The sequence below is a fragment of the Tupaia chinensis genome, unplaced genomic scaffold (assembly GCF_000334495.1).
Source record: "Tupaia chinensis unplaced genomic scaffold, TupChi_1.0 Scaffold000369_1, whole genome shotgun sequence".
Lineage (NCBI taxonomy): Eukaryota > Metazoa > Chordata > Mammalia > Scandentia > Tupaiidae > Tupaia > Tupaia belangeri.
In genome coordinates this window covers 896,602-902,601 of record NW_006159866.1, presented here as the reverse complement: position 1 = coordinate 902,601, position 6,000 = coordinate 896,602, and the positions used below count along the sequence as shown (strand labels likewise).

The following is a 6,000-nucleotide window of genomic DNA, read 5'->3' as shown; positions in this document are numbered from 1 at the left end:
GGTTGGGGCAAGCAGGTGGCATGGTGATTAAGGCTCTGGACTCCCAGATGGTAGACCATAGTTCAAGTCCCCGACCTGGCAGCTTGAAAATAATGCCAGGCACATGTGTGTGTGTGCCCAAAATGCTAGGAAGAGAAGAGATTACAGTGTGGCTATCCGTCGTGTGTGCATGTGTGTGTGTGTGTGTGTGTGTGTGTGTGTGTGTGTGTGGAGAGGGTTCCCTCACTTTACCTCTCACTGTCTTTGTCTTTGGTTTAAGAACATACTCACACTATGAACACTGAAAAATATCCTTCGTACTTGACAGTTTGGAGGTCACTCTAACCTTAATGAGCAGCTTCAGTTGAGTGTTGAGTAGAATCCATGAGGGCTTCAAAGAGGATGTCTCTAAAGATAGGATTGAGTTAGCTTTATGAAAGACAAACTCACTTTCCTAATTTTTTAATGCCTTAATACATTGGACTTTTTTCTTTAATCCAAGCATTTCCAATCTATGCTTTGTTGTTTAAAAATCACATGTGCTTTTAATCCAGGTTGCCTCTTTCTTTTTTTTTAGAATTGAAAATAGCAATGTAAACCATATCATCTGTATTTACACATTATTAGGATTCTCAAATTATGTAAATCTCTAACTCTAAACAGAAAAAGGATTTATATCAAATTCTATTTATGAAGTCAGGAAAATTCCTACTACCAGGGACTTAACTCTTATATTTCTCAAATGTTTTCATAAAGAAATAGTCCTTAAGAAAAAATGACCAAAGATGTGTATCTAACCAGCTATATCTTGTCCTATAGTCATTTGAGGGTAGTTGGATTATTCTATCATCTATCCTTCAGAAGCTATCTTTGATAATTCTCTTGCACAGTTTTTATAAAAATTCCTTTCCAAAGGAGTCAGATGCTTTCTTCTTGCCTTTCATTTCTGCCTCTCCTAGGAAGTGAGGACTTTTAGGGCTTCTCGAATTTTTAGTGTGCTCTAAGGAAGTGGCTCTTAAACCTTTTTTACCTTTCCCATTCATCTAAGTTTGCCTGTCAGAACCAAAAATACTCAAAAATGATTCTATGAGTATTACTATTTCTTTTTTTCTTGTAATTGGGATTATGACCCACTATGCTGAGTAGTAGATCATAATCATGACTCAGTGGAGATTTAAATTTCCTATAGCTCATGGAGAAGCTCCAAAAATGGCCATATATTTGCTAACACCCATATATTTGTTCACCATGACACCATCTTGGAAGTTTTGGGGAAGATCTGGCTTCTTGGTAACACCAGAAGGCTCCATGAGTTGTCCAACTTCCTGGTACTAGAATTATTGCCCTCATGCTATAGAGAAAAAGCAAAAGGATTCGGGCTGTGTAATATCTACTTTGAGTTGAATGCTTGCTATCTGTCAGGCACAGATAAGATCAAGCTTTAAAACAATTATGAAAATTAGAATTAGCATTGCCATTTTGGTAGAATGGCAGGGGAAATGAAGAAAACAAAACTTAGGGACATTAAGTGACTAATATTAATTTGCAGGTTCCTTTACAGTCCAAGTTTTTTGTTCTGTCTGTTTGTTTTTCACTACCTTTCCTTCTGGAAAGGACATTCCACTGTGAAGGGTCGTCTTTAGTGCTCTTCATTATAGTGCTTAAAGAAGATTGAGAGATTTTGGGGGCTGGGGTGGGACGGTGCTGGGGAAACTCCAAGCTGGACTTGCATCTCTTAGCCTTTAAGCATTCTCACTGCTCTAATGGAGAACTCAGGCAATGTCAACATAATCAGGTCACTGTTTTCCGAATATAGGATTAAAGTTGTTTCTATAATTTTTGGCAGTCCTTGTAGCAAAAGTTATCTCTGAGATCTGCACAGTCATACATGAAGTTCTTTGAAGCCACAATCTATAGAAAATAGACCATGCCGCTGTTTGTGCTTTTTACTGGTGTTTCTTTATTGGTCCAAGATGGTAGGATAAATTCTTAATTATATCCCTTATGAAAGCAAGGATAAGAAATATCATTCTTTGAAATGGCTTGACCATTTTGTAAGATACCAAGGCATCTCAGAGGGACTAATGGAAGAATCAAAAGCATACATAGTTCTCTGTGATGTTTAGTCATAGGGCCAGTAAACTCATACTCTGAAAGGCAGGTTTTAAGAACTTTATTTTCATCCTCTTTCCTCTTCCTTGTTTTTACTTCCCCTCTAAAAAGATGTTTTTTTTCTTTCTAGCTTTCTACTGAGAGAAAAGTTTGTGACAAAGAGATTAAAGATGTAAGCTGTGGCTTCTCCATTAAAATCTAGACCTGCGCTGTTCCCTGTAGTAGACCTTAGCCGCATGTGCTGTCAAGCACTTGAAATGTGACAAGTCAGAAGTAGTAAGTGCTTTAAGTATAAAAAAAGAAAATCAGATTTCAAAATATGAAAAAGGATATAAAATATTTTAATGCTTTTTAATATTGATTGCTTGTTAAGATGATAGTATTTCACATATACTGGGTTAAGGAAAATGCTATCAAAATTAATATTTCATGTTTCTCTTTCCTTTTTTTTTTATCATAATCTTCTTTATATTACATTGGATTACATATAACTTTACTTTGACTTCCATTGCTTTTTCAAAAGGGAATGCCATGCATGTCAGTCAATACAGAGGCATCGATCTCCCCGCTTTATCATTCAAAGTCTTTTCCATGCATTTCCCAATAATTATTATTATTATAATTTTTAAAAACAGTCAATCACTATTTCTCATTTTGCTTGTTAAAAGACTTCACCCATCATGAAATACTTCCCAGACCAGTCCAGTTGAGAATACTATATGAACCAGTTAGAAGCCAGACATAGCCTTATTTCAGGGCTTCATGTTTTTTGTTCAATCTTAAACACCTTTACCCTGACAGTCATGTGACTATCTTTCAGGTCTTTATTAAAATGTCACTTTCTCAAACAAACTTCCCATAACTAACCAATAAAATAGCTGCTCCTCTCATCACTTCCTAACTCCCTGAACCGGCTTTATTTTTTCCTCCTTTTGACATCAATTATGTGCTTTAATTAAGCATAACTACCTCTTCTAGATTTCAAGCTCTAGGAAGGCAGAATTTTCTGTTTAGTTTACTGAAGAGAAATCAAAGTCAGACTTGCGGTACTGAAATAATAATGAAAAGAAAGAAATGAAGAATGAAGTTTTAGTGATTAATCTGTATCTGTCTGATTCATATGAATAGATGAAGACTAATCCCAAAAAGGAAGCACATCATAAAAAGGAGACTATTCCTAAGAAGGATTTTTTTGTTTGTTTGTTTGTGCAAAAGGGCATATGCATTTGCCAGAGAGAGACAGGGAGACAGAGTGAGATAGGAGAAAGCACCTCCCAAGGGGAAGGGTCACACTACAATCCCTTCTCCTCTCTCTCTCCCTCCTTTTGGGATTTTGAGAACGTGAGCACACACTGCTGGCATGTTTCTCAAGCTACCTTTGTCTGGTATTCGACTGCCTTGTCTCACTCTCCCATTACAATATCCCTGCTATATACAGTTGTCTTCCAGAAGAGTTACTGAAAAAGTGATACATACAAGTAAAGGGAGAGAGGCCACAAGTTCCAACCATCAGCTCATAAAGTTTTTGGTAATAGGGAGCATAAACTCCACTCAGGGTTGGATAAGGAAGGGTCTCCGGCAGATCCACAAGTGTAGGTGAGTCTCCAAGGAATGCAGTTTCAGGAAAGCAGTTCTGGTACACAGGGATAATTATCAGCTGATGCGGCACAGCAGTCATCTTGTAGTTACCAGGAATGGTGTTGTGGGGGTCTGCAGTATGAATTGACCTTGGGTATCTGGCTTCCTTAAAAATGGCAGAGTAGTTCTTGTTTTCCCCTGAGGTAATGCAGGGCTGGTAACTATCATCTTCTTAAGTTGCAAGTTCTTCAACCTTGTTTTCGGCCTCCGGGCCATCCCGGGCCAGAGAGGCAGGGAGGGGCAGGGAGGCCCCCCGCCACGTGGCGCACCCCCGGAGTGGGGGGGCACCGGCCAGGCCGTTCCCTGCGCGCGGCTGCGCTGGGGGGGGGCGTGAGTCCCCCTCTTTACTTTTTTTAATGTGGCCGAAAGAAATTTTTAAATTGCATTTGTGACTTGCATTGTATTTCTTTTGGACAGTATTGATTGTAGATCAGTACTTACAGTTAGCCTCTCCAGCCTAGCTCTGAAAAATGACCCATTATCTAATTAGAAGATCCCTAACTATCCAAAGAGGGCTAAATTCTGCCTGGCCTTTTCATCTGAGTCCTGTCCACTTCCCACTATAGCTTGCAAAAGTCTGTAGTGGTTACTGGTTAGTGGTAAAGAAATTGAGCATTCCTTAATTGGAGATGACGGTACCTGGTCTTGGATGGGGTGGGGGCCAGAGGCAATGGGTTTGGCTGAGGATGCTCTGTGAAGCAAGTTTAAGGAAGGGTAGCTCAATTCGGATTTTTCCCATTTTGACTACTTTGATAGTTTCGTTTTTGTTTAAAATACCAATTTCTTTCTAGACAGTTGTGTTTCTTAATTTTCAGTGCTCTGATGCCCTTAGTACATGCTGCTTAGTCACAGTCTGTGTGATTTACCTCCAGAGACCACCAAACCCTGGGGAGTACAGCCCTAAGGGGTGGAACAGCAGGTGGTTCATCCCTGAGCCTCTGGAGCAAAGCTCCTTCTGTGGTTGATTGGTTGTTGGCAAAAAGATAAAAATTATTTCAAAGGAAGTGGTCTATCGTGTGTTTGTGCATGTGTATTTGTGAATTAAGGAGGTTTCTGTTTAAACTATGTTCACTTAAAAATCCTCTTTTTTTTTTTAAATCCTCTTTTAAAGAAAATGAAAAGAAAAAAATTGTATTTTCAATTAAATAATTTACAGTTTAATCCAAGAAAGACTATTAATTTGTTCAAATGTTTATTGCTATATAGTGACACTACAGTTTCTGCTAGCTTATGAAATTTAATTTAAAACCCAGGGCTAGCAGGTGGTATGATGGTTAAGGTTCTGGGTCCCACATGGCTGACTGTGTGGTTCACAGTCCCAGCGGCTTGAAAAACACGACAGGTGCATGTTAGTGCATGCTCAAAATCACAAGAGAAGGGGGAAGAAGGGACTGTGGTGTGGCCATCCCCTCTGGAGGGATGCTTTCTTATTTTCCCTTTTTCTCTCTCTGGCAAGCACACACACTGTATAGCAAAATAATAATAATAATAAACTGAAATGAAATAAAATCCTTCAGAGAAATCATTAAAACTCTTTAAGTGGAGATAGTAAAATGTATTTCCTTAACATTTTTTAATTTAAAAATAATTTGTTTGAAATAGGCAAACCATAATGTTTATTTTTCCTGAATTGGCAGTTGCATATAAAGATTACTTGTACCCAGCCTTGTACACCCAAGTCTTTCAGGTTGTGCCCAGATACTTTTTACACCAATATTTGTAATACAAATAGCAGATAAATAAATTTAATAAGGCACAGAACAGTATTAAAGTCTTAGATATAGGTTTATGCCATTATTTTAATTTTGAAGCTATTTTCTTCTGTGACCAGACAGATTTTCCAGATGTTAATCGATTGATCTTTATTTGGCATTTGATCAGAGGAGAGTCATTGTGGACAAAGTAAACATTCTCAGCATCTTTGTCATTTATTCACTGGGAGGAATCTTTATCTGTTTCCTGTCTTAGTGTCTTAGGGACCTCAGACCAGTCGGCTGTATCTTAATTTGATCTTGTTTTCCAGGTCATCAATTCAGTTTTTCTGTGCCTTCCAGTCTTTGTGTTCTCATTAATGATGCTGTTTGTTCCTTGTTATCTAGATGTCCTCATTTTCCTCTCAGTCTTTTGTAGTTTAGATCAGATCTAATTTTTTTCATAGCAGTATTAATACCTTTTAACTGATATTTGCTCATTTTTATTAAGTAAATTTAACACAGCTGGCCTGAGAGTAGTTTATGTCAAATATGGTAACTTTCAGACCAAAATATTTAC

General features: G+C 38.0%; 1 protein-coding gene across 3 annotated transcripts in view; it reads left to right on the top strand.

The window, feature by feature from the left end:
• The window catches only part of RABGAP1L (RAB GTPase activating protein 1 like), a 762,391-nt gene that overhangs the window by 343,550 nt on the left and 412,841 nt on the right, over positions 1-6,000 (top strand). The window lies entirely within an intron of this gene.